We start from the raw sequence: 10,569 nt of genomic DNA, 5'->3' as shown, positions 1-10,569 counted from the left end.
AAGATTTATTTATTTGACAGAGAGAGACAGCCAGTGAGAGAGGAAACACAAGCAGGGGGAGCGGGAGAGGAAGAAGCAGGCTCCCAGCGGAGGAGCCTGATGTGGGGCTCGATCCCAGAATGCCAGGATCATACCCTGAGCTGAAGGCAGACGCTTAACGACTGAGTCACCCAGGCATCCCTAAATATTTAAGATAAAAACCCATGACTGCAATTATTGATTCTTACCATGTGTTCAGTTTTAAAAGAAACTTCTAAAGTGGTTTTTAAAGAGTGGATATACAATTTGATGTACCCATCAAGAATGTATAAGAGGTCCAGTTTCTCCACATCTGCCTCAGAATTTTGTATGGTCAATGTTATATACTTTAACTCTTGTAACAAGTAAGTACTTTTATGTCATCATGGTATTAGTTTGGATTTCCAACTGCAAATGATTTTCAGTATCTTTCCATGTCCTTAGTGACATTTCTCTAGCCTCATCAGTAAAATGCTTTTACATGTCTTGCCCAATTTCTAACTATATGGTTTGCATTTTTATTGTTGAGTTTAAAGGTTATTTATGTATTTCAGACACAAATCCAATGACATATTAGTGTTTTGTGAATATCTTCTCTGAAAATGCAGATTGTCTTCCCATTTTCTTCATAGGAAACTATGCAGAGCAGAAGTATAAAAGTTTGGTGTAGTCCAACTTATCAATTAATTTTCTTTAACGGGTTGTGCTTTTGTTTTCATGATTAAGAACACCTTGCCGGGGCACCTGGGTGGCACAGCGGTTAAGCATCTGCCTTCGGCTCAGGGCGTGATCCCGGCGTTATGGGATCGAGCCCCACATCAGGCTCCTCCGCTATGAGCCTGCTTCTTCCTCTCCCACTCCCCCTGCTTGTGTTCCCTCTCTCGCTGGCTGTCTCTGTCAAATAAATAAATAAAATCTTTAAAAAAAAAAAAAAAAAGAACACCTTGCCAAACTCCAGATCCTATATATTCTCCTATCGTTAGGTCTAAATGTTTTATAGTTTTGCATTTACATTTAAGTTTATGATCCATTTTGAGTTAATCTGGGTAGATGATACATGAGGTTTAGGTCAAGGTTTATTTTTAAAATTTATAAATATTTAATTGACCCAGAACCTAGTATTGAAAATACCATCTTTCTTCTATTGAACTGGTTTTAGAAATTTTTCAAAAGCCCAAAATAGGTGTGTGCGTGTGTATGTATGTGTGTGTGTGTGTGTGTGTGTGTGTGTGTGTGTGTATATATATATATATATGTCAGTTCTGGGTTCTCTATTATTTCATTGTCTCCTTCCCTTCATCAAAACCATGCAGACCCAAAAATGGTGGCAACTTGATGTCTTAAAATCACTATAGAAATCTTTTAATAAATTGTTTAAGCCATTCTAGTTATATTGTCTTTCCTACTGAGGGACATCTTAGTTGCTTCCAAGTTTGGGCAATCATGAATACAGGCGCTACAAATATACATGTGCAGGTGTTTGTGTAGACACAAAATTTCAACTCCAATGGGTAAATAACAAGCACAACTGGTGGGTCATATGGCAAGAGTATGTTTACTTTCGTAAGAAGCTGCTGAAGTATCTTCTAAAGTGGCTCGTTGTACCACTATGTATTCCCACCAGCAATGTGTAAGAAGAGCTCCTATTACTCCAGACCCTCAGCAGAATTTGGAGTTGTGTTCTGGATTTTGATTAATCTAATAGGTGTGTAGTGGTATCTCCTTGTTTTAATTTGCATTTCCCTGATAACATATAATGTGGAGTGTCTTTCATGTGCATGTTTCCCATCTTCTTTGGTGAGATGTAAGTTAAATTCCTTGGCTTATTTTAAAATCAGATGGCATTCTTATTGTTGATTTTTCAGAGATCTTTGTATATTTTGGCTAATAAGTCTTTTATCAGACGTCAGTGCTTGCAAATGTTTTCAGTGTCTTTTATCGGTGTCTTGCAAAAATTTTCTACCAGTTTCTGGCTTGTTTCCTATTCTCTTGGCATTGTCTTTTGCAGAACACATGTTTTTAATTCTAATGAAATCTAGCTTTTCAATGATTTCTTTCATGGATTGTACCTTTGGTGTTGTACCAAAAAAGTCACTGCCATATCCAAGATCATCTAGGTTTTCTCCTATTTTACCTTCTAGGAGTAAATTTTACATTTAGGTCTACGATCGATTTTTAGTTTTTGTATAGGGTGTAAGGTCTGTGTCTAGATTCATTTTATCATGTTTAAGTCCCAACTGTTCCAACAAAACTTGCTGAAGATACTATCTTTGCTCCATTGTATTGCCTTTGCTCCTTTGTCAAAGATCAACTGACTATATTTACGCAGATACATTACTGGACTCTCTATGCTATTCTACTGATTTGTCTGTTCTTTTGCCAAAACCACACTTTCTTAATTGCTACAGCTTTGTAGCAGGTGTATCTTCAGTTCTGACTTGGCTCTTTTCCTTCAATGTTTGTGTTGGTAATTTTGTCTTTTGCTTTTCCATATAAATTTAGAATTAGTTTGTCAAAATCCACAAAATAACTGCTGAGATTTTTACTTGGATTGCATTAATCCATAGACCAAGTTGGGAAGAACTGACAACTAGGCAATATTAAGTCTTCCTATCCATGAACATCAAATATCTACTTATTTAATTCTTTTACTTCATTCATCAGTGGTTTGTAACACATTTTCTTAGGTTTAGACCTAATTATTTCATTTCAGCATGTGTGTGTATTAATATAAACTGTATTGCTTGTAACTTCAAATTCCACTTGTTGATTGCTGATACATAGGAAACCATTTGACTTTTAAATATTAACTTTGTATCACACAACCTTGCTATAATCACTTGTTAGTTCTAGGAATTTTTTGTTGATAGTTTGGAATTTCTACATAATTATGTCATCTCTGACAAAGACAGTTAAATTCCTCCTAATCAATCTGTATAACTATTATTTCCTTTTCTTGTACTATTGTTTGAGTTAGGACTCCCAGCATATTTTTAAAAAGCGATGAGATGAAATATCCTTGTTTCTGATCTTAGCAGAAAATTGGCATATATCATCAAATACAATACTGCCTGTAGGTTTTTTGTATAGTTCTCGATCAAGTTGAGGATGTTACACTCTATTTTTAATTTACTGAGATTATTTTTTATCACGAATGGGTTTTAAATTTTGTGAAATTATTTTTCTACATCTATTGACATGATCATTTATGATTTTTCTTTTTTTAGCCTATTGCGATGGATTACAGAAACTGAGTTTTGAATGTTGAAACCATCTCACACACATAGGATAAATCTCATATGGTTGTGGCAGTCGATTTGATATACTAACATTCTGTTGGGAATTTTTGCATCTGTATTCATGAGAGATATAGGTTTGTAGTTTCCTTATTATGTCTTTGTCTGGTTTTGATATATAGTTAACGATGATTTCATTGTATGAGTTAGGAAGTATTTTTACAGCTTCTATTTTCTTTTTTTTTTTTTAATTATGTTATGTTAGTCACCATACAGTACATACAACTTCTATTTTCTGAAAGAGATTGTAGAGTACAGGTATAACTTCTCCCTTAAATGGCTGATAGAATTCCCCAGTGAATCCATCTAAACCTTCTGGTTTTCCTTTGGAAGGTTGTTATTTACTGATTTAATTTAATACATAAGAGCTTTTTCAAATTGCCTATTTCTTAAGGAATTTCACAACTATATTTAAGTAATACTAATATGTAGTTTAATTATATTTTTACTGCCTTTGCCTTTGGTATAATAATAACACTGCCTTACAAAATGAGTTAGGAAGTGTTTTTCCTACTTTCTGGAAGACATCACATACAAATTGGTGATAATTCTTTAAATGTTTGGTTCAATTTTCCAGTAAAACAAAGTGAGCCTGGAGATTATTTTACCAGGAGTATTTAAGTTATAAATGTATTTACTAAGTTGGTATTGGGTGTTCATTTTATTTCTTTTGTAAGTTATGATAATTTGCATTGAGGGACATTTTATTTAACATGTCTAATCCAAGGATGACAATTACTCAGTTTCCCCTTATTAGCCCTTTAAGGTCTTTATGATTTATTGCTATATCTCATTTCACTTGTGTTATTGAGGATGTGTGGCTTCACTTTTTTGCCAATCTTGGTAAGTTTGTACATTTCTTTAATCTTTTCAATAAAACAGCTTTCATTTTTTCCCATTGTTTCATTTAATTTTACTGATTTCTGGTCTTTTTTTCATTTTCTTCATTCTTCTTGCTTTGGACTTAATTTGCTATCTTTCCCAGTTCCTTAAGGTGTTTTCTTTGTTTACTGATCTGAAGTTTTTGTGTTTTCTAAGTATTCAGTGATATAAATTTTTCTCAGCACTGACTGGGTTGCGTCTTACATACTTTATATTTTAAATGTAATTTTCATGTTTTTATTATTGTTAAGACATCATCTTTGACTAACTGCTTATTTAAAAGTATGTTGGTTAGTTTCCAAGTGTTTAAAAATTTTCCTGTTACTCGGGCGTGTGTGTGGCTCAGTTAAGCGGCCAACTCTTGGTTTCAGCTCAGGTCATGATCTCAGGGTCCTGGGATAGAGCCCCACGTCAGGGTCTGCACTCAGCAGGCAGTCTGCTTGTGGATTCTCTCTCCCTCTCCCTCTGCCCCTCCCCATGCTCATGCATGCATGCACATTCACTCTCAAATAAAGAAATCTTTTAAAAAATAATTTCCCATTACCTTTCAGTTATATATTTCTACTTTGATACTGTTGTGGTAAAAACACTCTGTGATTAAAAGTCTTTTCAGCATATTGAGGTTTTGTGACCCAAAATATGATTTATTTTCTACATGGTCTAGTGCATTTGTAAAACAAAGTACTTTGGTATTACTGAATGGACAGTTCTACACATGTCAATTAAATCAAGGTAATTCACAGTTTTGATCAGGTCTCCATTAATTTTCTAATTCTATCCATTATTGTGAGAAATGTACTTATCAATTCTATTTGTTAATTTTATTATTTCTGTATCTGTTATTGCTTTATTCTGGATCTCTGTTGTTTGATGCATAAAATTTAAAACTGTTATATAGTCTTAGTTGTTCTGTAATGCAACCTCTTTCTGGCCTCCAGTTTCTGACGACAAATCTGTCATTTGCATTTTTTTCCTACAAGTAATGCATTTGACCCCCTCTGGCCACTTTCACGATTATCTTTAGTTTTCAAAGCTTTGATTATTAATGTGCCTCAGACAGATTTCTTTGGCATTCTAAGTTTTAGGGTTCAGTAAGCTTTGTGAATCCATAGATTTATGTATTTTCAAACACTGGAGGAATCTTTGGCCATTATTTTGTCAAACACATTTTGGAGTTAACCACTTTTTTCCCACCTTTTACAACCCCAATGACAACAATGTGGACTTTTTTTTTTTTTAATGGTCTCAAACACCATTGAGGCTTTCTCCATTTTTTTTTTTTTAGTCTGTTTGCTCTCTGTTGCTCAGTCTGAATAATTTCAATTGTTTTATCTTTTAAGTTCACTAAGTCTCTTCTCTGCCATCTCCATTCCGTTATCTATTATATTTTTCAGTTGTGAAATTAAACACTTGTTTCTTCATATCCTCTTTCCTGAGACTTTCTCATATTTTAAGTGTTTGTAATTGCTTGTTAAATCATTCCCATAAGGACTGCTTTAAAATTCTGATCATGTAATTACAACACCTGTGTCATCTCTATGATGGCAGCTATTTATTGTCTTTTCTCAAAGCTGAAATTTTCCTGGTTTGTCATAATAATGGGTGATTTTTCAATCCTATACTAGACACTTAATGTATGTTAGACTCTGCAAGTCATCTGAACCCTCTCTTTTTACAGACCTCCTCTGAGACAACTCTGGTGAGGGAGGAAGATTCTGTCAGCTAAGTACCAGGTAGGGGTGAAAGTATGGGTTCTCCCCTTGGCATTCTTTAAACTCTAAGAGTGAGGAAAGGCTCATTACTGCTAGTCGTATGTAGGTATGAGAGAACAGCATATTTTATTAATGCTCACCATATGTCCTTCCCAAATACCAACATGGTTGGATCTTAATGAGGGCTGGATGGTCAAAGTACCAGCTTACCACACAGCTTCATCTGAAAACCAACAGGGAGCGGGAAGGGCTCTTCATTTTGCTGGATGTGAATATAAATCCAAGATGTCCGCAAGGCCTCTACTTATACTGTGATGGGATTAGTGTTGCCACTATGAAGTAAAGACTTTGCTGTGCAGTGAGTTTTCTCTGATACCATCCTGACACTGGTTGAGGGGGGATGAGAGGCTCATCATAGCTTGGCACTGCTGAAGTCTATGATCTCCACTCAGCCTTTGCTGATGGGGGTGTGGATTGAGTGATTTTTATCCTGAAGTTTGAATGGAGTAGGGCAATATTATCTAAAAGTTCTTATTTGATGGGTTGCCACTGTCTAGGGAGAACCCTTTTCCTAGGGCTTTGTTCTGATTTTTGGTCTCTGCCTGTAGATCTACTTGCCAAATTATCCAGCACTTAACCTGAGATATATTAGGGGAAAAAAAAAGGAACAGGCAACTCAACACCTAGTTTTTCCTTGGGTCCCATTTGTCTCTTGCTGATGTCCACTTATTTCTTCTTCTTCCTATTATTTATGAACTTATTTATTTATATTTCTTATAAGTAGGCTCCACACCCAACATGGGGCTTGAACTCATGACCCTGAGATTATGAGTTGTGTCCTCTACTGACTGAGCTAGCCAGGCACCCCTCCATTCATTTCTTTATTTTTCAGTCTTTTTATATGTCTTTTATATATAATGTCCAGGGTTTTTTCGCAAATATCATAATGCATTTATTCCACTAATCTTGAGCCAAAAGTTCTAGACCATGTAAAATGAATATATTTATTTGGTTGCTATATGTCCATTCTTTTATTATCTCTCCTCTTTCTAAAATTCCATTTTTCTTCTTTCTTCTATGCCTTTGGATTATTTGAAAATTTGTAGTATTCTACTTCAATGAATTTTTTAGTTATGTCTTCATATTTTTGAGAGTTTCTCTAAGGATTACAATACACACACCTGATATTTTCCTGTCTACTAAACATTAGTATATTACTACTTTAAATAAAACCTACAACTCTTAGAACCACATATGTCCCATTACCATCTGTGTCATAAACTGTGAACTGTGATTTTGTCATACATGCAAGCTAAAAGTAAGCTTGTTACAGTTTTATGAATCCTGGCAGAAGAGCTAAGAATCATGAATTAGTGACAAAAGACTTTATTACTCATGACACGGTTAAGAAGCATGAGCATCTTCACATTGATTTCATGAGGAGTCTACATTGGTTCTTCAAGCCTCCCAACACATTCCAAGAGGGCAATGAGAAGTGGTCTAGGTGGATTCTGCACAGGTAATAATTTGCATTAGGTGAGGAATCCCAAGTTTAGGAAACCTGAATATTTTGGTTTCTCCATATAGACTTTTCCAATAGGCCCAAGGGATTAATCCAGATGTATTAGTGATCGCAGAGGCTATGCCTTTGCCTGTAAGTTGGGACCCTAGGTCAATTCTATAATCCAAAACAATCCTGGCCAATGAGTTGAAGCTAACCTGACTGCCTTACAGGGACTAGATGAAGGAACCTTAGTGACTTAAGCACCCCATTGAGTCAGCTTTCGTTGAAGCTTTGTTTCAGGTGGGGGAGCAGGAAATAAAATTTCCCGGAGAGGGATAGCTGCAACATTTTTAAGCAAAGATGGATAACGCTGGGGCCAGGTTTTCTGCATTCTTAAAAATACTAATGTCATCTGACAAACAAGGCTTTAATGGCATCTGACAAAAAAGGTTTGTTGGACTCTTCTCCCAAAATGGGTAATTTATATGTTTTAAAAGGTTTCAAACATTCCAACCTCTGCCCCAGAAAGAAACATTATTATTTGGATACTTTAAAAAACAAAACAACTAAAAAACCTGCTCTCTGCTGAAGTTATCTCAGACCACCTATATTATGTGGTAATTTTCATACATTTTACATATAAATATATTGAAATTCCCCCTCAGACATTATAATTTTGTTTCTAAGAGTCATGTACACATAAAAGGAATTAGTAGAAAAAGTTATCCTATTTGCCCAGATATTTACCACTACTGTTGCTCAAATTTTATCCCTGAAGTACCAAGTTTCTCTCTGGTATCATTATCCAAAGAATATTTATTATCATTTCTTTTAGAGCATTTCCATGATGAAAAAAATCTCCAGTTTCTCCTTCATCTGAGAGTAACTTATGTTGAACTCATTTTAAAAGATATTTTTGCTTGTTACGGAATTCTGGATTGATTCTTTACCTTCAGCACCTTAAAGATGTTGTCCTGTCTTGTGGACTCTATAATATCTGAAGAAATACAGTCATTCAAAATTAGTTATCCTACATGTAATATAGTGATTTTTGGTAGGAACTTTCCTCAAATATTTTTTCTATGCCAATCTCTTTCTCCTCTCCTTTTGGTACTCCAATCATACAAATATTGAACGTTTTGAAATTGTCACATAGATTCTTGAAACCCGAATTTTTTTCAAAATGTTTTTCAAATTTGATAGTTCCTAATTTTGAGGTTCACCGATCATCTGTCACCTTAAATCTGCTACTGAACTCATTCATTTTTTTTTACAACAAATTTTAGATGTTGTATTTTTCAGTTTAATAAAGTCCACCTGGTTCTTTTAAAGTTTTATTTTCTAAGCTAAGAACTTCTATTTTTTAATTCATCTTGAGAGTACTGACGTATCATGGAATATAGTAATAATGGTTGCTTTAAAATCTCTATGATAATTCCAAAATCTGTAATATCCTGTGCCTGGCATCTATTCACCGTCACATATTTTCCTGGTTCTTTGTATTTTTGGATTGTTGGGGATTTTGTGTATTATAAGAATCTGACCTCTTTAAAAATCTGCTGGACAATGTGTGTGTGAATGCCTTTTTAAAAAGGCAATCAGTTCAGTTAGGTTCAGACCACAACTTCTATCTCCCCTTTTATGAGAAGTGCTTCCAATATCTAGTTTTCAGTCTTTACCATGATGATTTGGGTCTACCTCACATATGATTCTCCGAGTTCAGTCTGTAACATGGGTGGGGCTTCATATTATAAATTCCAAAAGCTATCTGTTTTATTTTGGACTATCCCATACATGTTCACATTGAAAATGAGCTTAAAAAAACCTCAGTTCATATACAAAATACGGAGATCCCCTTCTTCAGCTCTCTCATCTCTAAAATTACCCTATTCTCCAGCTCCAAAGGGCTTCTTTTTCTCACTCCAAAGTAGACTAGATGCATGCTTTCTCTGGTATTAAGCCACATTTGTTGCCATGGAGATCTGCACAAATGGAGTCACCCTTGAGAAAAGCAAAAAATAAAGAGAATTAACAGGAATACTACGCACACTTCAATTTACAGGGTCCCCTTTTGCATGTTGCCATCACCTGCCATCACCATCATGCAATTCTAGAACTGTAGCTGTCCTTAGGGAAAATCCAGGAGGAGGGAGGCCAGAAGGAAGGGAAAGAGATGGGGATGGAGAATAAATATGAATAAAAATACTTCCTGTATACTTCAGCTTACAAGTACCCAATAGCCGGTCAACTGGCCAGAAAGATAAGGGTTCTCTGAGATTTTCTGTCTATGCTCATTTACAGTTCTGTACTAGTGATGCCCTCAGACCAAAGCCAGAAGTAATTTATACATTTTTCCTAGGTTATCCAGTTTGTTGGCATATAATTGTTCATAGTAGCCACTTATGATCCTTGTACTTTTGTGGTATCAATTGTAATGACTCCTCTTTCATTTATTGAGTCTTCACCTCTCTTTTTTTCTTGGTTAGAGTATCTAGTTCGCCATTTTTTTCTTTTAAAAAAGCTCTTAGTTTCATTGATTTTTGTTATCTTTGTGGTCTCTATTTATATCTGCTCTTTATTATGTCCTTGTTTTTTGTTTTTTGTTTTTTTTTTAAGATTTTATTTATTTGACAGAGAGAAGACAGCCAGCTAGAGAGGGAACACAGGCAGGGGGAGTGGGAGAGGGAGAAGCAGGCTCCCAGCGGAGGAGCCTGACACAGGGCTCGATCCCAGGACTCTTAACGACTGAGCCACCCAGGCGCCGGTCCTTCCTTCTTTGAACTCAAGTCTTAGTTTGTTCTTTGTCTAATTTTTTAAGGTGTAGAGTTAGGTTATTTGAGATTTCTTTTTTTTATCAATGTAGGAATTTATTGTTATAATCTTCTCCCTTGGAGTTGCATCCTATAATTTTTGGCATGTTGTTTTTGTTTACATTTGTCTCCAAATATTACTTCCTTTGGATGTTTAGGCTAATATTTTTCATAAAACATTGTTAAGTTTTCAGACATTACTTCTTCAAATGTCATTTCCATCTTTCTCCCTCTATTTCTAGCACTGGCATTTAAACACATATGTCGGTACGCACAATGGCATCCCATATTTCTGTGAAACTGCTTTCTTCCTTTTTTTTTCCTGTATTCTTTAAATTGTATGTCTG

The sequence above is a fragment of the Ursus arctos genome, chromosome X (assembly GCF_023065955.2).
Source record: "Ursus arctos isolate Adak ecotype North America chromosome X, UrsArc2.0, whole genome shotgun sequence".
Taxonomy (NCBI): domain Eukaryota; kingdom Metazoa; phylum Chordata; class Mammalia; order Carnivora; family Ursidae; genus Ursus; species Ursus arctos.
Note: the sequence above shows the minus strand (reverse complement) of the source record.